Genomic DNA, 21,679 nt, shown 5'->3' with positions numbered 1-21,679 from the left:
CTATAAACATGGGTGTACATATATCACTGTGGTATGATGTTTTTACTTCTTCTGGAAAAATACCTAGAAGGAGAATAGCTAGGTCAAATGGAACCTCTAATGCTAGTTTTCTGAGGAATCTCCACACTGATACCAACAATGTTTGTACCAGTCCACACTCACAGTGAAAATAGAGAAGGGTTCCTTTTCCCCACAGCCCTGCTATCATTTGTTAATTTCTTGATGCTAGCCATTCTGTCTGTAGTGAGCTTGTATCTCAGGGTTGTTTTACTTTGCATTTGTCTAATGACCCATGGTGTCAAACATTTTACAATTTTTTAATTTTATTTTAAAAGGATAAAGCAAAATAAAACCAATCAAAACAAACCAGTGTGAAGTATAAAGGATTTCAAAACACTAGGAAATCAATAATAGTTACCATATGCCTCTGATGTCCCTAAAATAGCTGCAGATAACTTCAGACATAGTAAAAATCAAACAGAAGAGAATAGAATAGAAACAATAAAAACAAAATAATAAATGCAATAAAAGGCTTCAAAACAAGCCAATAGTAAATCCAAAATTGCTACCATTATATGTCTTGCTGTCTTTAAAATAGCTGCTCCTGCCATCGGATATGACATAATCAAACAAAACAAGAGAATAAAACCCAACCCAGAAAATATATAGGATTTCAAAACAAGACCATAGGGAATCAACAATGGCTATATCCCTCAGAAGTGCATCCTCCCTAGATGCCACACTGTGTACTGCCATCCTCTGAACCTGTGATCAGACCATTGGCCCTAGACCTGCAACGTTAGTGAGATACCAAAGCACCACAGGCATCCAATTGTGTTTCATCTCAATAGCTATCATCACAGCCTGTGTTTTGCCAGGTAAGCCTGTCACACAGGGTTGGGGGAGGGTGATAATTGGTACCTCTTGTTTGCCAGCCTGCGTGCTGGAAGGGGCTAGAGTCTGGCTCTTCATGGTCCGGTGGTCCCTGCATGGTTCCCAGACTGGGCTTGAACATTTTTTCATATATTTGCCATTTTTATTTCTTCACCTGAGAATTGTGTATTCATCTCAGATGCCCATTTTTGGATTGGGTCTTTAGATTGATTTGACCTTTGGATAAATGCTTATATGAGAAATTACTGAGCCAAAAGTAATGAATCCTAGAAATTTATTCGTATCATTTAATTAATCACTGCACAGTTTACCCCAAGATCACTCAGGCAGTGCACTTGTTTATGTACTGACAACTTGTCCAAGGGTAGGGTGGGTGTTATTTAAACCAGTCAATTCTTCTTTGCATGAGATACATATGTCTGTTTGTTTTATACCGACTTTTTTGCATACTTTATTTGGAATGTTGTATTCACCTTTGATATTTGTTTCTAGGGAAATTAATAAATTTTGGTCATTTTCTTTTACTACTCCATATTTTATTTGTGGGAAATAACCTATAACTTTGTGCTACAACCTAAAAAGCTCTTATCATAAGTATGTTGAACATAATTCTTATACTTCTCCAGAACTCAGTGATGTTAATACAACACGGACACATTTGAGACCTGGAGACTAAATAGTAAGTAAATGCCAAAAGGTCTGCAAAAGAGAAAATTGAAAAATGGGAAAATGTTAGCAGATCAGAGAGAAAAATTCTGGATTAGGAAATGGAAAGACAAAACAGGTATCTTCTTATGGTCAACTATTCATAACACAGAAATGGTAGAACTTGGAAGAATGGAACTAAAAAAGTTCCAGTAGTGGTCAATGCTTACAATAATTCTATGGGTGCTGTTGCCAGAGTTGACCAACATGTAACAAGCCATCCTGGAGTCAAAAAGCAAGGAAAAATTATTATAAAATATTTATACACCTTCTGGACCAAACAGTATAAAACTTGTTTGTCACTTATTCAAAATAAGGGGGTTCAAAAGATCATTTACAGTTTAGGTTAGGTCTAATAGACCAAATGATTGAGATATATAGGATACTGAAACGCTAACCAGTACGGCCATCATTGATGTCTTCACCCTTAGATTTAGTAGGTATTATTACACCACAACTCTCCTTACCTGACCTGTAATCCACAATGAATGGCTTGGCTGTTTTGAGTTCAGCTATTTCAGAAGGTGGGAAATTCAACTTTAGGAGTGTTGTAGTCAGGGGTTGTACACAAAGAACAATCAGAATCAGGATATGGAGTTTATAATATTTTTATAATGGTGTTAACACAAGAAAATGCAGGAAATCTATCCGTAACACCAAAGACATAGAATATTTAGTCAAGGGCCTAAATCCCACAGCAATGTCCCACATGAGTCCAGATGAAAACCCAGAGCTCATGACAGTGTGTCCCGTGAGTCCAACTGGAAATCCAGAGCCCACAAGAAGGACTCACGCCAGTCTCTTTATGGATCTGTGCCAGAAAGGCCCAAAGGTCAGTGGTGGAAGCTAGAAAGTCCATACCAGCGGGGTGAAGGAGCTGTACTGGTGGAATGATGGTTCTAGGCTGGAGCCAAGAAGTCAAACTCACAAGACCAAGGCTGTCCTGAAAGGCACCACAGCCATCCTCAGCAACACGGACACCCCGAGCTCCTCCTCCGACAAGCACAGTGGGGTACATGCCAGGAAGCCAGCGTGATGAGTTCATCCTGGAAACTAAGCAGCACACATCTTCCCCTCTGGAGCCAGCAAGCAATGCTTGATGTGAGGACTAGAGATTCTCCAGAATCAATGGCTCAAACAGCAACTCCTAGTAGAAAACACAATACCTCAAAACAACAACCTTCTCCTTCTCCACCTCTTTATGCTAACAACTTTCCTCAGGTGGAGGATCTTTGATCAGTGCCATGATGATGTAATTCAGCTGGCGTTAAGTTGACCACCAGTTCTTAATCCATAACAGGGAATGTAGAATATAGAATGTAGAAACCCAAAGTACACAAATGAATTGGAAACAAAATACTATTTTGACGCTTGAAACATTTTTGAAAATATGTTCATTTAGGAGCTGGGCCTTTAGCTCAGTGGCACTAGCATCCACCTGGCAAGCATGAGGTCATGAGTTTGATCCCCAGTACCCCCCCCCAAAAAAAAGATGTTCATTTACCCAGATATAAATTTGGTTTATGTCAAATATGTGTATTTACAGTATATCATGCTGGAACTCCATCTACTCAATTTCTTTCCAAAACTTATCTCATAGCTTTTAGAGCAAAATTCCCAACTCTAATCAGATTCTAGAAATAAAGAACAATTCTACCTACGTTTACTTTTCATAAAGCTATTTATCATGTGAATATATCTTCATATCTCTTTTTTTCCAGCCACTACAGACTTTCTGTTTTCCCCCACGGCTGCACCTTTCATTTCTATAATTTTTGTTTTGGTTTTTGAAGCTTTATGCCTTTTGATTGGTAGTAAAGCCTGACTCATAAAATGGTCTCAGAAAACAATGTCATTTTGATTTGTTTTGATCTGTTTTGAAGAAATTACCACATAGTCCTAAAATCAACTACAGAGATGACCAGTGCTTATGGGACTCATGATCCATGGGGTTTCAAGTTTAGTCTCTGAAATACTGAAAGAAGAGAGGAAAACAAATATTCCTGGGTGTGGGTGATTGTTTGTCTGTCTGTCTCTGTCTCCCTCTCTCTGTCCCCTTTCCTGCCTGCCGGTTTCTTTAGTTTTTCCAGATACCAAGAATCATGTATTTTCATTTTTATAGCAATCCAATTAACATTCATTCGACTCAGCTTTCCTCTGTTCTATCATTGGGCTTTTATTTAATAGTGATTGTTTTTCCACTTGTATCCAGGAACATAATATATTACTTCATAAATTAGCTTCTAAACTAACATGCCTGTTTTTTTAAAAATATGACCCTTTTTTCAACAAAACAAACTACCCAAATGCATACCCCGTATGCTGTTTCTATTAGGATTCTTAAGGGACAGCTCAGCTTATTATAAGCAGGCTGGGTGGGCCAACAGGCTCTTGAAGTTGTGTTTTAGCTTGAAAAAAAAAGTGTACTTAAGTCTAGGGATAAAAACGCAGTGCCTGCGACCTCATTCTTTCAGTGTTGCTCTAAAGAATTCAGAAATGTGACTATCAGAGGATATTTAGAAGATGAATATAATGTACAGCAAATGAAGAATGACTTTGGAAAGGGCACATCAGATAACAAGAACCCTAGTGAAACAAGAGAAAGCAGGGAAAGTCTTAACTTTTTCATGCCTCTGCATTGTCTGTGTAGTTTCAAACATTAAAAGTCTTTGAATTATTCCTTTATTGTTGTTTGCAGCCCTTGCATTGATCTCAGAGAAGCAAATGGGGCAGTTAAAACCTCATTCCAAACTGGAACGGGCTGGGGATTGATTGGTAGTAATGGCAAGTTGGCTGAAGAGGAGAGTCCATACTTTATTTCTTATTGACTGAAAGTGCCTGTCCAATTAGTCTGTGCCACGTCGGGAAACAGCAGACACACCTCGTTGAGTGATGCAGACATAGAGACAAGAAAACTCCTATCCGAGTTTATCACCATTAAATTATCAGTTATTTTCTGAACTGTATCACTAGACACTCATTCCAACATTTCAGTTCAAGTTAGTCACTCCTTATGCGCAGCTCTGGGAACTGTAAAGTGTTCAAAACTTAATACAAGAACTACCCAGGAAGTTTTCATTTAGATGATGGATACACATTTTTTTCTGTGTAAGAATGTATTATTTTATGGTTTTTTTAAACTTAACTAAAATCAATGCATGTAATTAAATCTACATGGTAATAGACAATACCTAAACTGTGTGTGGGGGTGGAGGGGGTGGTGGAAATTTTGGTGGTGTTATTAGAGATGTAATACAGGGAGAACTCTTTCATTAATTCTCATTAAACCTTAGAAAATGACTATTAAATGAAACAATATCAGTTTCTTCCATAAAATAAAAAAGTATACCCCACATTCTGACCCATTACAAAAAACATTAATAATGTATAACATGTCATAGAAAGAAAAAATTTATCATAAATCAACTTTTAAGTCAGGGAACATACTTTAATAAGAATTGAATAAAATTATGTGTGTCACAAAACATATTATAAAACTTGTTTAGGAAAATGTATAGCTTTTAATATTTATAATCAAATAAGGGATGAAATGAACTTTTAAAAATTTAACACAAAAACTGTATGAGATTGTATATATAAATTCACACATTAATTGTCAACTTAAGGTAAAAGTTTTTCCTCAAATATGTATCATTTGTGATAAAAATATTAGAAATCTCTCTTCTAACTTTTGAAATGTACAATACATTTTCATTATCTGTACTCTCTCAGGTCCCATACACCACCAGAATTTCTTACTCCCAACTAATGATAACAGTGTGGCTATCAACCATCCTCTCAACCATCCTTCCCTTCTTATTTTCATCAGCTTCTTGTAACCTAGAAACAGTTTGTAAATTGTTTAAGATTGTATCCTATGTGTCTTTCTGTGCCTGGATTATTTATCATAATATAAGAACCTCCATGCCCATCTCCATCTAAGTTGTCAAAATAACTAGATTTTACATGGCTAAAGACGAATCCATTGTGTAAATGTATTACATTTTCTTTGTCTATTTTTCAGTTGATGAACACTTTAGCTGTCTGCATGCCTTGACTGTTAGGAACACTGCTGTAAACATGGGGGTTTCATGTCTGACCTACCGATTTTATTTCTTTTGGATATTTACCCCATCATGGGATTGCATAGTCATATGGTTATTCTACTTGTAAGTTTTGAGGCTTTCCACACTCCTTTCCAAGGTCTATTCTAATTTACCTGCCTTCCCATTAACAGTGAGAAAGATCCATCCCTTTTCTCCTCATCTGTGCTGACATTTATCTTTTGTCATTTTGCAATGTCCATTCATATTGGAATAAGGTGATCCCATTGTGGTTTTGGTTTGCTTTGTGTTATATTCAGGGATGTTAAAGCATCGTTTCCGCCATTTGCGGACCGGGGGTAGAGAAAACAAAGCCACACCAGCAAGCAAGCCCACTCTGGGAATCAGCACCATGCACAGGCCGCTGCTGGCCTGTGAACAGCAGACCCTAGCCCCTTTCTGGCACGCAGACTGGCAAACAAGAAGTACCAATCATCCCCCCACCCTTGGCCCCACCCCCACCCTGTGTAAGCAACTGGCTTACCTGGAGAAACCTAGGCTGTGATGATAGCTATGGAGGTGAAATGCAGTTGGATGCCTGTGGTGCTTCAGTGTTTCACTACCACTGCAGGTCTAGGGCCAGTGGTCTGATCATGTGTTCAGGAGACAGTGGTACACAGTGTGGCATCTAGGGGGGATCTCCTTCTGAGGGCTGCGGCCATTATTGATTCCCTATGGTCTTGTTTTGGAAGTCCCAATTGATTCCATTGTTTTCTTGGTTGGGTTTTTCTCTTTTGTTTGGTTTGATTGTGTCAAATCTGATAGCAAGAGCAGCTATTTCAAAGATAGCAAGAAATATTATGGTAGCAATTTTGGATTTATTATTGGCTTGTTTTCAAGCTCTTTATTGCACTCATTGTTTTGTTTTTATTTTTCTATTCTATTCTGTTCTGTTTGGTTTTTATTATGTATAAAGTTATCTGCAGCTATTTTAAAGACATCTAACTATTATTAGTTTTGTAATGTTTTGAAGTCCTGTATCTTTTACACCGGTTTGTTTTGATTGGCTTAATTCTGTTTTATTCTCTTTAAATAAAAAAATTAAAATTTAAAAGTAAAGTATCTTATCATATAACGTCCATTTTACATTTTTCTTGAGAAATATCTGTTTAAGCATAGTCCTTATTTTGAAACCAAGGTGCATGTTAACCCCTTGTCAGATGCATAGTTTGAAAACATTATTTTTGATAGGATTATTTCCAAAAGATGAAAAATATTTCCAAAAGATGAGAAGTATAAAACAAAAGCGGCCTTTATTTTGAGAACACAGAGAGAGATGACCAGCACCCCCCACCGCTGGCGTCTGGCGATCTCTCTGGCGGACACGTGGCGTGGGGGTATGTAAGTAGCCTTGGTTTGGGGGGGAACCTAAGGTGGGCATTAGAGATGCATAGGTAGCCCATTGGTCCTAGGTTTTGCGCCATAGATAAATTCCCAGGGGCAGGAAGATGGCATCACAGGTAAATTCCTAGGGGCGGGAGAGATAGGGGCTTCCTGCTTCCGGTTGAGGCTTTCCTGGCTACAGTGTCCTGTATGGGCCAAAACCCTTTCAATTTTCTTTCATTCTGTAGGCTTTCTCTTCACTCTGCTGCTTGTTTCCTTTGCAGGTCCGACTAGTTTGGGGTCACCTCACGTGTCTACCTTTGCTTCTGTCTTCTATATTTGTGGGTTTTTATGTATAACAGTCATTACTGAAACCAATGGTGTATAGATTTTCCTCTGTGTTTTCTTCTAGGAACCTCATTGTTTTGGTTTTACATGTATGGTTAATTATTTTTGAGTTGACTTTTGTAACTTGTGAGAGAAATGGATGTAGTTTCATTCTCCTTGCATGTAAACATCCAATGTTCTGCCACCATTAATTGAAAACACTGTCCTTTCTTCACTGAAATTTCTTACTGAAAATAGCTGGCCCTGGATGCATGGGTTTACTTCTATGTGCCCTATTCTATTGCGTTCATCTATATGCTTGTTGTTACGCCAGTACCATACTGTTATGATCTCTGTGGCTTTGTGGTTTACAGTCAGGTAACATGATGCTCATGGCTTTGTTCCTTCTACTTAAGATGGTGTTGACTATTTGAGGTTTTTTTGTGGTTCTATATTAATTTTAGGATTTTTTTCTATTTCTGTGGAGAATGTCATTGGTATTTTGACGAGCATTCCATTGAACCTGTAGATGACTTTGGGTGGTATGAACATTTTTACAGTATTGATTCTTCTAGACCAGGAAGTCTACATCGTTCATCTTTTTAGTGTGTGTCCTCTTCCATTTATTTCTTCAATATTTTACAAATTTTTTATCTCTGGTATTGTGTGTGTGTGTGTTGAAGTTGGTTTTTTTTTTTTTTTTTTTTTTTTTTTTTTTTTTTTTTGTAGCTACTATAAATGGTAAAAAGGATTCTTCCCTTAATTCTTTTCTTAGATCATGTGCTACTGGCCTAAATATTGTTACTGGTTTCTGTACTTTTTTGAATTCTGCAGCTTTGCTGAGTTTTTTTTTTTCACTAGTTCTAATAGTTTGTCATTGGAATCTATTGGATTTTCTTGTGTAAGGGCATATCATCTGCGAACAGTGAAAATCTGACTTCTTCCTTTCCAATCTAGCTACTTTTTATTTTTTTCTTTTGTCTGTTTTTTGTGTTTAAAACTTCCAGTGCTATGTTGAATCAAATTAGTTACAGTGACTGTCTTGTTCCAGATCTTAGAAAACTTTCAGATTTTCACTGTTTACTATAGAACCATAATTTTATTATAATATGGCCCTTATTGTGTTGATGCGTATCCCTTTTGTAACTAATTTGTCTATCATTTTATCAGGAAGGGATATTGCATCTTAGCAAATACCTATTCTATATCTATTAAAATACCCATACGATTTGTATTCTTCATTCTGTCTCTGTACTGGTTTTTATATTGGACTTAGTATCCATGATAGAAATCCAACTTGATCATGGTAAATAACCTTTGCAATCAGCTGTTGGATTCTGCATCCTATTACTTTTTAAGGATTTTATGTATTTTTTTCATTAAGAATATTGGCATTTCCTTGTTGTGTTATTAGGTGGTTCCAGTATCAAGGTAATGCTATCCTTATAGGACAAGTTTGGAATAATTCCTTCTTCCTAAATGTGTTGAGCAGCTTGAGAAATGGTGTTAATTGTCATGTAAATGTTAAAATTCACAGTGAATTCATGTGATCCTGGGCATTACTTTGATGAGAGATTTTTTTTTTATTCATTCACTCTTGTTAACTTCCATTTGTTTGTTCAGGTTGTGTATTTCACTGTCATTCGGTTTTGGTGTGTTTTTTTAAAGGAATTTATCTGATATTAGAATCTTGTCTACTAGTATTCATAATAATCTATAATGATTATATTTTTCTAGTGTCAGTTGCAACATCTTCTTTTTGAGTTTATTTTGTGAGACTAGCTAAAGGTTTATCTATTTTGTCTTCCAAAAACTAGCTTTTCATTTCATTATGTTTTGTGTTATTTTTAAAGACTATTACATTTAGTTCTACTCTGATACCTATTCTTTTGTTAATTTGGTAACTCTTGTTTTTATTGGTGCTCGTTTTGTGGCCTATTACATGATTTCTCTTGGAGAATTTTCAGTACACCATTGAGAAGAATCTGTATGCTGGGTGTTGGATGGGAAATTTGGTATCTCTGTACTTAACATTTGGTAGGTCCAGTTGACTTAGGGTAGAGTTATGCTGCTTATTGATCTTCAGAATGGATTATTTATTAACAAAAATTCTGCTCTTAATATCTTCATCTGTTACATTAGAGTCTGTTTCTTCCTTTAGATATGTTAATATTTTGTATATTTGATGCTTTGATGTGGTTATGCATACAGATGACACACATACATTTTGAATAGTTACTCTTACTGAATTGACCTCTATATCACTATATAATGACCTTCTTTGTCTGTTGCTTTTGATTTATTTAAAAGTATTTCATCTGGAATAAAGCTACTCTTGTTTTTTTAATCCTATTACATGGAATATCTTCATCTATCCCTTTGTTTTTAGTCTTTGCTACAAGCAGTTTATAATAGGGTCTTTTAATCATTTAATCATTGTGTGTCTTATAATTGGAGAACTTAATCTCCAATTATTAATAGGTACTGTTTTGTTCTTGCCACTTGTTACTTGTTTCCTAATTTTTTGTTTCGTTTTCTCCTTTGCTTATAGTATTCTCTTGTAAATTTTTCTCTAGTACCATGTTTTAATTCTTTGCTTATTATTTTCATTGTATTTTATGTTTTTGCTTTGCAGATATTATAATGCTTAAAGAACATCTTTTATTATAGCAGCCTATATTAAAATAAAGACAACTTAATACTGATTATATATACAGGAAAAATTTTTAAGTGAGAAAAACTACTATTAAAAACTCTATACTTGCATCCCATTTCTCTGTATATTTTAAATTTTTGATGTAGCATTTTATATCTGTTGCCTTTATCTAAACATATTAATATAGTTATCATTTTAATTGTATTACTCTTTAGTTTTCATATTAAAGATCCCTAAGATACTAGGCATTCTGAATTTTCCAGTATAGTTCCTTTTCCCCGTGAATTTATTCTCTGAAGTTTTTTACTCATTATTGTCTCCAGTTTGAAGAAATCTGCTTAGCATATCTCATAGAACTAGTCTAGCGATGACAGATTTTCTCAGCTTTTGTTCCTCCGGGAGTATTTTTAACTCACTTTAAAGTGCACCTTTGCTGGGTTCAGTATTATTGCTTGACAGGCATCTATAGCATTGTGAAAGTCTCATTTTCCTCTCTTCTATCCTGTAATGTTCTGCTGAACAATCTGTAGCCAGGCAAATTTGCAAGCACCTGTTTGTTTTCTCACTTGCTGCTTTGAAAAGCCTGTTATTATCTTTAATCTCTGAGATGTTTATCTTGGGTTGACTTCTTGAGCTAAATCTAACTCCTTGACCATGCTGCATCTGAATCTTTGTATCTTTCTCTGGCTTTGGGGAACTTTCTGTTATTTTCTCTTTGACTAAAATTCCTATCCCTTTGGCATTTTCAAATCTCATTTAAAACCTAGTCATCCAAATATTTAATTATTTTAATGCTGCGTTAAAGATCCAGTAAGCATTATTTATTCCTCTACTTTTTTCCTCATTTATCTGTGTGCTTCCAAGTAGTCTTTTATTTCACGCTTTATTCTTCTGTTTCACCTGTTCTGCTACTGATTTCTTCTAGCATAGTTTTTAAGTGTACTTTTCAACTCAAGGATTTGTTTGATTTTTTTTTAATTACTTCAAGCTATTAATTTTCTATAACAAACTATTGCATTACTGCTTGGAGTTTTTGTTTTGTTTTGTTTTGTTTTGTTTTGTTTCGTTTTTGGTCTTAAAGTTTCCTTAAGAGAGCTATTTTAAATTATCTATCAAAAAGTTCACACATACTCTTGCTATGTATTTGTCTTCTCACACCTTATTTTGTCGATTGCTGGAGGTGCTGGTTGCTTGAAAGTTTTTGATGCCCGCTGGAATGTTGCACACGTGTTTAGTTTCATGCTCACATGCTGGCTTTGTTTCTGCATATCAGAAATTCTAAGCAGGTTGCTAATTTCCTCTAAATCTGTGGGCATTGCTGCTACTTCAGCATTAGACGGCACCCAAAGTCCAAACTTGCTGTGGGTTCCTGGCTGCTGTATTGTCCTTGTTTCAGCACCAGGAGATACTTCTGTCCTCAGTTCGTCCCAAATCCACAGATAGTATACTACTCAGGATGAATGGGGGGTGTCTAATAAGGATAGTTGATCCCCACAAGCCTCTGCCTGGTACCAGGACAGACCCAGGTGCGTCAGTCACAGTCACTGTGGTCACCTCTGGTCAGTGACTCAACAGTTCTGCTTGGCAGTGGACCGCATCATGAAAAATCTGATCCCAGGCTCCTATGCAGTGACCTGGCATCTACCTTCCTTTTCTTTCCTCAGTTGAACAATTTTTCCATGATGTGCTGCCTTGAGTTGCAGGTGAGATGGGGTGGTATTACCAAGGCTTACCAAGGCCACCAGTTCTTCGGGGCTCCATTACACCCAGAGCCCACAGCCCACCTCTGCAGCACAGGGGCATGACTAAGAACCATCGTGCTCAATCACCTCTCTGCTCCTCTGGGGTACTCATGGCCTGAGCCAATTACAGCCAGCTGTAATTTGTGTTGACAGGAACACGTTCTCTCTGACCAGGTTCTCTGTCTCTGCCTGGCGCCATGGTGAATCTATAACTCTGCCATCGGTCGCCAGCCAGGACAGAGCTGCCATTGAGGTTCCCAGGTGCTGGGTTTCCTTTGCATGGCACTGAGTTCCAAAGCAAAGTCTTGTGCTTATTTTCATTGTTTTACTCCACAGAAGATAGAGTCTTTCCCCATGATGTTTGGGCTAAGGTTCAGTAATGGATGGAGACTTCTACTTTAGCCCAGAAGTCCTGGGGCACTGGCTGCTGCTGAGTTTTTTACTGTAGTGAGCCTGTTACTTGGTTCTAAAACTAAAACCTGGACCTAATTCCCCCTGCCCTCCCTAAGCATGTGGTCACTCGTTCTATCATGCTGCGTGGAGTCAGCAGGATGAGTGACACAGGCAATTGTTTTCTTCCTGCAGTCTTTAATAGGTCTTTTCATATCTTTATGTTAGAATCAAGTGCTTTCTCCTCTCAGTTTCCTTACCTCTTGTGAAAGTAGTTTGGTGCATTAAGAGTTGTGCAAATTTATTTGCATGTAGGGACACAATTGTTGGAAGGTCTTACTCCACCACTATTCTTACTCTGTGTCTCTGAATTGGTTTTTAATTCAAAAGCTGAAAGTGGGAGGGGTGGCTAAAAGTGGAATAATATAGTGTACTATATATTCTCTAGAAGAAAAGGGATTTATTAGACAGGCTTACAGAGTCAGAGACAGGATAGTCCACAGTGGTCTACAGACTGGAGAGCCAGCATAGGTCCAAGAAGCTGGAAGACTCAGAACAAGGGAGATCAAGAGTACAGTGCCATTCTGAGGCTGAGGCTAATGGTCTGAAGCTTCCGGCAGTGTCCCTGTTGTGAGACCACATAGAGAGGCTGAAGAAACTGGAATCTGAGGTCTGCAAAGGATGGCAGTTGTAAAAGACATAGGTGCTCAAACAGAACTAAGCTTACAAGTATAGGCCAACCTCCTCTGTGTGTGTATTTCATACAGGCTACAAGCCTGTTGTATGGTACAATTCATGATCAGTGTGGATACACACACACACACACACACACACACACACACACACTTTGGTGGGCTATATGCCAGTCGTTTTGGGAACACTTCTACAGACATACCCAGGAGAGTGCTTTAATACTTGCTATGGGTCTTTTATCCACTCAAGTTAAAAATCAAGATTAAGGGCTGAGGGTTTAGCTTAGCAGCGTAAGCACCTACCTGGCAAATGCAAGGTTGTCAAGTTAGATTCCTTTTTTGGTGCCAAAAAAAATCAATATTAACCATCACATATAGTCAGTATTAAAAAGTCAAGTGAAAAAAAGTAAATATCAAAGCAGAAATTACAAATTATAAAGTTGTCAAGCCGTCAACACACTAGTTCTTTAAAAGAGGGACAAAATCCATTAATCAACAGAACGTCAAGACATTGAAAAGAGGCTACTGTGCTCTTTCACAGCGGTCTGCTCTAATGCAGTAGGGTTTATTTCTTTTCCTCCTTTTGCTTGGTCCCAACTTGTTGCCCAAGACCAATTTTTTATTACCTACCTTTAATGTACATAAAACTTTGCTACCAGGGGGAGGAAAGGGATGGGGAGACAAAGGAGAGGAGAGGAGGTGGAAACTAAACTGAGAAATGAAAAGGGGCACAATTACACTACACATTAAATGAATGATAAAATTTGCAATCTAAATGATATTTTACTATGTAAGTCCTTTAGGAGAATATTATATTATGTTGTAGTCTCCAACCCATGGATTTGACTCTGAAACTCTTAATGAAAGCAAAGTCAGAAAAGAAATATAAAAGATCCATGTTCTTTTGAGATTTCAAAATATTCTGTAAAAGTTAAATATTATAAGCAGCTGACTAGACTACAAATATGTTCCTACCCTTCCGTCTTGAAATGGATGTATCATATTGAAGAAGAAAGTTTCTTTGACAAGCAATTTATTTGGGAAATGGATTTACCAGTCAGACGTAAAAGTACATACCCTGTGATTGAATTGTGTCAAAAAATGTTTATATGCATAAGGCTTAGATATAGGAAAATACATTAAATTAAGGGAATGAGACAATAGGTGGCTTTTCCTATTTATCAAGCTGTCCAAAATAGTGTGTTTATAATAATAAATATACAGAATAAATAAAGTCTTTCCTGTATAAGATCCTAGATTTTTAAACAGGTCTATTTTCTTGCTGCTAGTAATGGAACAAATATATTCTACCTGTTAGTATCAAACTGTAAATGTGAAATAGTGTCAAGCTATTTCTTCATAAGCCACCTAAAATGAACCACCCCTGATTTGAATGCTTACTCTTTGGTTGTCATTCTTTACCAAATATTACAGCAATTCTTAGTCTCCTGGGGAGGCAGTCAGATAAGAAATCTACAGTATAAATTATTTCTATGTTGTATGAGAAATCAAACACACTTCTTCATTAACAGACCCTAACTAATGAAGTAATTCCAACACTGTGTTATTGAATTGTCCTAAACCATGGGCCAAGACAGCATATAGGCCATTGAAGAAGTCAAATGTTAGCAATGACTCCACCCTTGGACTCTGGTGGACTGGACCACTTGGCATGACTAGGACGGCTGAGTCACTCTGACACAGAAAGTAGAGAAGAGAACTTTCTACCATTTGCCTTTGACTCTCTGTCTTTGCATAAATCTGTTTATTTTTGAGTAGTGCAACTCAGTTGTTCATTTTAAAATGTCTTGGGAATTTGTTAAAGTTGGCAGTGGTACTGTTTGTCAAAGAATGCTACGAAAATATCTCTAGTGCTCCCTATATTGTGTTTTGGTGAGCTAAACTTGGGTATTCTATCATAGGAATTTTGGTTGTATTTAGTGTGTTATTATTACTTTTGGACTTACTAATGCTTAGATGAGTTTAGGTATTATACTTCCAGAATTTCTTTGCACATCATTAAAAATTATATCTCATGTCAAAAATTGGATGAACTGGTGACAACTAGGATAAAATACAACCTATTTAGCATATATATAAATATTTCACATACTGTGTTCATATGGAAAAGTACAGTGTTTGTTTGTAACTTTATAGTTAGTTGTACCTATGAGGGCAGGCAATGACTTATGCCAGCTCTAATTGTAATTAGTAATAACCACATGGCCTATAAATCAAAATTAAATATAATAGTTTCCTTTTTGAAATGCTAGATCTATTTGCTTCTTATTCTATTGAATTATTCACTTTCTCACTTCTGTGAAGAAATTCTTTTCTGTTTGGGTTATTGAACTTTATGTTTTAAAATTTCATTGCAGTTTTTCTTCTGACATGATACACATGTGCTTAAAAGTTACCTCACGGAACTGACAAAAACTTTGAATTCTTTTGAGAAAATTTTCAAATTCCCAAATGTGGACAAATACTATTCTCATCCACATTGGTTGTTTTTTTTTTTTTTAGTATAGTTGGCAAAATCATATCTATGTAATGTACATCATGTATATTACACAGATACATATGCACCACCTCATGTACTTAAAGCAATTCTTAATTCCTTTCTCTTAGAAATGTTTGGGGCTGGGGATTTAGCTCAGCGGCATAAGTGCCTGCCTTGCAAGCAGGTAGTCATGAGTTCGATCCCTGGTACCGATAAAAAGCAAAAAAAAAAAGACAAAAAAGAAATGTTCTATGTAATAGCACAAGTCAGAATGTGCTCTCAAATATATGACTGTGCAGCATCTCACTCCCAGAGACAGGATAAAATAATTTAGTCACATTCCTACTTTTCTATCATTTGCAGTTAGTTTTGGGGGTTTGGGTTTTTTTTTTCTTTTTTACATCTGCTTCCTCTTCCTCCTCTTTTCCCTCCTCCTCCACCTCCTCTTCCTTTTCTTCTTCCTCTTCCTCTTTTTCTTTTTCTCTCTTTTTTCTTTTTCTCTCCATGCTGGAGATCAGACCCAAGAACTTACACACACTTGGAAGGCATTCCACTACTGAACTACATACACCTGTAGCCATGTGTTTAGCAATTCTTTTTGTTTTTAATTTTTTTAAAGAGACAAAGCTTTGGATGCATTGATACCAAAGGCTGATAAGGATACTCCAAAAAAAGATAAGTCAATATCTTTGAAAAATATAGATACAAAATCTTGAGCAGATCTAGAAAATGAATTCAAAAATACATTGCAAGTTTTACTTACCATGATGAAATGGGGTTTTTCCTTAAAAAAAGTAATAGATGGTATAACACTGAAAAATTAATAAATATAACACATTAAGAGGATGAAAGACAAAACCACATAATCACCTTCTTATATGTGAAAAGAGGATTTATACAAAATTTAGCATCCTTTCATAATTGAAAAAAGACCTCTGAAATAATTAGTATAAAAGAAATGTTCCTCAGCACCATGAAGACCATGTGTGACAAACCCACAGGTGACATCATGCTTATTGGCAAAAGGATGAAGTCCTTCCCTCTGTGATCACACACACACACACAAACACACACACACACACACACACACACACACAAACACACACACACACACACACACACACACACACACACTCTAACGCTTCCGTTCAACATGGAACTTGAAAGTAAAGCCACAACGGTGAGACAAAAGAAAGAAAGAAATCACATTTAAATCAGAAAAAAGGAAATGTAGTTGTTTTTGTTTGCAGATGACAATTTAATATATAGAAAGCCATAGAGTCCACCAAAAAGCTGTTAGAATAAATTCAGTAAAATTATAGTATTCAGAATCAAATATGAAACTTGGTGTCACTTTTACACACTAACAGTGAACTTCCAAACAAAGAAATCAAGAAACTCATCTTGTTTAGAATAGCTACAGAAATAAATACTCCTTTAGAAATAGATTTACCAGGGAAACATCATCCATTTGAAATGCAGTTTTTACCCATCTGTCTACGTGAGCTTCTCTACACAATGCTAACTATGAATTTTATAGCAATTATTGTATAATTCATTTGACAAATATACTTTGAACATTTTTATACATTTATGTTAAACCCTTATTTATTGGCTGTAGTTAAAATTCCTATGAATTAGTGTATCTCACCTTTCACATTTTCATATTTTTTCAAACTTTTTTCCCTAGAGGACTTAACATGATGAGTTACATTTAACTAATTCAGTCACTAATGATATGTGTTTAAAGATATAATTCCATAATTATGCTTATAATATAATTATTTCTGAAGGATGGAAATTGATTTTTTTAGGATAGAAAAATGCTTTTGGCTACCTTAAAGATGGCCCAACAATTTGTTGATGATTAATTACTGGATCATTGATTTTCTACCTGTTCAGCAGTTATTTTCTTTGGACAAATGTTAGATAGAAAAAGTGAGGTAATATCAAGATGAAAAGTCAAAGCAAGACAGGTTTAACATTCCTTTTTACAAAAGGCTAAATATAAAGATATCAATAATTTATTTTCTAAAGCCTTAAACTTGCAGTAGGTGTGATGAGGCAGAAAACATGAATGTCACTCACTTCTCGTAGTTGTAATAGGTACCATAACACTGATCCACACAATTAAAGTTTTGGTTTCTTTTCTACTGGAATGGTTATTGCTGCTAACATGTTAAGACCTAGGTTCCTACTAAAAAACAACAGAAAAGTGATCAAAGACTTGAGAAACTATCTTCACAAACAGAAATGATATACCATTTTTTTTTAAACATAACAGCACTTTTAATTAACAGTCAAGAAATGAACACACTAGTTTGGCTGGCTAGAAAAATACCCAGGAAAACTTCATTTTCTGGGAGTTGCATGCTGGACACATCCCCAACCAGCAGAGATGTTCCTTGTGGGGGTTCAGGACGCAGATGTTCTCTGGACCTGGTGGCAGGTGTGCTGGGTGATCACAAGCCACATAGGAAAGATCTGTGTTACCAGCGTGTGAATCTCTATACTGAGTATGAGGGGAAAATGTAATCACTTGTCTCCCTGAAACTTTTAGTCTGCCTAGTGCTTCTTAAGGAGCCTCCTTTGCTGTCTGTCAGTCTGTGCTCATGTTCCAGGGACAGAGGTAGCCCTCGGAGTGAAGTGTCAACTTGGCCTACATGTGGGACTCCATTCCCCCTAGTGGAAAAATGCTGGTCAGAGTTGCAAATGCACTGACAGACTAGAAGTCTGATATGTAATTAATGTTCATAATAAACTAGAAAAAGTATAATACATATTTCATATTTGAAATAATTTGGATTTTCCAGAATTCCAAAAAGCCCAAAGGTACCCATTAGAGAAGCAAAATAAATAATCCAAGATGGTATTTTATCAGAGTAAAAAATTTAACATATCCTTTATTAATGATGATCAATATATCTGCCTTGACTTATTTCTGTCCTCAAAAATATATAAATCCTTTGGTATGTTCCTGAGGAAGCATTACTGAACAGGTAGGGTGTTAGTGTGAGAATGTCAGAGTAAAGATTTATCCCTCTAAAGTCTTGATGTAAAGAAAACTAAACAGTTGCTTCCAACTCCTTGGTAGTAAGTGTGTGATCAACTCAGGAGTAATTATAAATAACCACTGCATTTTATTCATTGCCAGTACCTTTTTCCAGGATTATAAACATTTGCTGGTGTTGGGTGTACAGCACTGGAGAAACTTTTTAGATAGCATTTTAAAAATAACTTTATAGAGTTTCATTCCTACATCATGACAGAGCAACAAAAATTGGAGCCCACCTTTTTTTTAGGGGTTTCTATTTCTTTTCCTCAAGAGCATTTATGCATCAGAATTTTATTTTAGTTGACATTTCTCTCCCTACTTTCACACACTCCTAAGCCCTTATTTTCTTCTATTCTCATTCATTTAGCAATTTGCATACTGTTATCTAGCAGTTGTGGTTGCTTTACAGATCTATAAAGTTGTAGGCCTGTTTTCAGATTATTTGTAAAATGAGCCAACAGTGATGCTGGAAAATTATGCTTTTTGTCAAGGGACTTGGTCACTTTTCTCTGCCCTCAGAAGGTTCAAAGCAGGTTCTCGTTAAAGCAAAATCATTACTCCAAACATTCCCTATACTAACTCTCCATGATGATTAATCCATTCCATAGGGGAGAAAAACAATTCAGCTAATGAAAAAATGAAAAATCCTTTCTTGTAGATATTTAACAATGATACTCTGAAAATCAGCAGGACCCATACAACACATACACCCTTGTGGGTTTACCTGAGTCGTACCTCAGATGTCCTTTTCCAAACCCTTGAAGAACTCAAGGATTTTAGTCGTGTATTTCTGTTTTGAGTCTGATTTATGAACTCTTCCTTGTCTGGCCAGGTGCCGGCCACATTCCACAATTCATAATCTGTCACCAGGAGTAATGGTCCATTTCCAGAGGTGAAGTGTGACAGTTCTTTCTGCATGCATCAGATAAACAGATTGTGTGGCTGCTCAGTGATCTATCTGAAGTAGACTGAAGAGCACATTAACCTTTCCACACACCCCCATTTCACTGTGGTTCTTTTCTTTTATGCTCTTCATTTTTCTTCGTAAGAGGCAGACCTGAAGAATAGTACAACATCCAATCCCTGGTGAGCAGATTGCTCAAACTGCATAGAGGTGAGTGGGCTGTGGGGCCAGTAAATTGCAAAAATATCTCAACCCTCAAACCTTACTGTATGAAATTCCTTCAGAAAGTCATTGGAATTAAGAGGGGATTTTTTTTGGCTTTCTGTTCTGGTTCCTCGGTGTCATAAGCTTCGGTGTAACACTGATGATTAGCTTCAACTGACCACTTCATTTTCTTCATTTCTAAAAGGACTCTGGAAGGGCGCTGCACTCTGGGATGTAGCTAATTGAAGGCTAAAAGGCTTCCACGGGCTGTTTCATTTCCGTGAACTTTGTGTCTGTGTACTTGGGGTAGTTCTGCGGAGATACCAAATTGTTTTTCATGGTTGGGACTGTGTTCCCGGAGGCACTCAGTACATTGGCCAGGTGTAGGTCAGTATGTAACATCAGGAGAGGGTTGAACGCCATGCTACACTGTGCCACACCGTGATGGCCAGGAGTGTACCCCAACCCACTGCTCTCCTGTATTATGTGGCTCCCAACAATCCTAAAATCAGTGGGTAAAAAAACTAAAGAAATGGTTTAAAATAAAAGAAGGTGGGAGAAAGGGAAAACAGGCATGGTGGGCAGCTACTCTGGAGTAGGGCGTCTTAAAAAGTGAGTAACTTGGGCAATGTTTGCCTGCAACTCCTTTTATTGAGATCTTTGTCCCACCTACGTGCCTGGAATCTCTTTGGCTCCCTGGCTTGTTTTTCATCCTAACCTTGGGTTTCTTCCTGCCTTGGGAAGTTTGTTCTTTGGTGGTGGGAAAAGACTGTGGGAGAAAGGGAGGCAAATGGATAGGTAGCTTAGGCTAAGGATTAAGTGAATGGCAAGTCTGTGATTCTTTTTCTAATTCCTCAGAGTCTAGCTGCCTTTGCTCTACTAATTGCTGGAGTGTGGCCGCAGAGGTCTATTATCTGTCTATTAACTTTTACTAAAGCTCAATGAGGCCGTCATCCTATTGTATCCCTGCATACGGTGCCCCCTCTGTCTACAAATGTAGCCACCCAAACAGGAACATAGATATGTGGATGACATTGAGCCAGATGCATGATAACAGCAGGGGCACAAAAACTGTCGGACACTAAGTACTGCTAGCAGTATTCCTTTCCCAAGCAATGTGGGGACTATGGAAGTACCAAAAGTGGACCCATAATGTTAAGTAATGTAAATCAGACACACAAACTTAAATATCTCACGGTTTCTCTTATAGGGGAAAACTAAAATATAAATAAAGAGCACAATAAAAGCTAATAGCAAATTGAGAGATAGGTCTTTTCTAAATGGGAAAGGGAGCAATAGATGCAAGGAGTAGAAGAGAAGGGAGTGAAAAAAGGAATTAAGATGTGCTATGTCCGGTACTAACTCCACACAAGTAATACAGTTGTTATGTATGCAAACTTGTACCAATAAAAAATTAAAAGAAAAGTAGATCCAACCTTACTAAATGATAACTCTATGTATCTGTGACTGTGCATAGGTACCCTTGTGATTTTTGCTCTATAAAGCCTCCCCTGTGGGGTCCACCACACCCAACTTTCTGGCTCCCGTTCTGTCTCTCTCAGGCAGAAGCTATCTTTTCCTCAGTATTTCTTATTCTTATGCTGTATTGTTCCTTGGAATTCATTTTTCAATTTTAGAGACCATGAACTCAGGGTATCAGACATCTAGCAGGTTTGGAGTTACAATAGTTCACTTACATCATTTGGGCTCCCATTTCAAACTACATTGGCAAGGGAGTCAAATTCAGAATTTTAAAAAGGAACTAACTAAGCCTGACCATAAAAATAAAGAGACCAGGGCATAGAATTTTTTCTAAGACTATTATAATCAAGGAATCAAGAGTAAGATAATCTAATAGTTAAAAAGGTTATCAGTCACTAAAGGTGGGGCACAAAGAGAAATATTTTTCTTATTTTGTCTCTTAATATTGAACACAGGAAGGAAGAAAAGAAGAAGGAAGGAAGGGAAAGAGGGAGAGAAGGAGGGAGGGAGGAGATGAAAGGTAAGTAGATCAAGGGTGCTAGAAATGAAGTGCATAATTTTTCAAAGAATGGCCCAGAGGAGTACTTCACAAGTTAATGTATCTTGATAAATGCAAATTTGGGTTGTGTAGTTGGATGAGATTTGGGATCCTGCCTTTCTAAACAACACAATGCTGATACACCTGGGTCACAGACCACACTT

At 36.9% G+C, this 21,679-nt stretch overlaps 1 protein-coding gene across 2 annotated transcripts in view; it reads left to right on the top strand.

The window, feature by feature from the left end:
- Positions 1–21,679, top strand: part of Tpk1 (thiamin pyrophosphokinase 1) — a 344,321-nt gene that overhangs the window by 286,333 nt on the left and 36,309 nt on the right. The window lies entirely within an intron of this gene.

The sequence above is a fragment of the Cavia porcellus genome, unplaced genomic scaffold, assembly GCF_034190915.1.
Source record: "Cavia porcellus strain 051 isolate PalLab524CR breed Dunkin Hartley unplaced genomic scaffold, mCavPor4.1 scaffold_6, whole genome shotgun sequence".
NCBI lineage: Eukaryota > Metazoa > Chordata > Mammalia > Rodentia > Caviidae > Cavia > Cavia porcellus.
The sequence above is the reverse complement of the archived record's forward strand: the minus strand, read 5'-3'. Positions and strand labels throughout refer to the sequence as shown.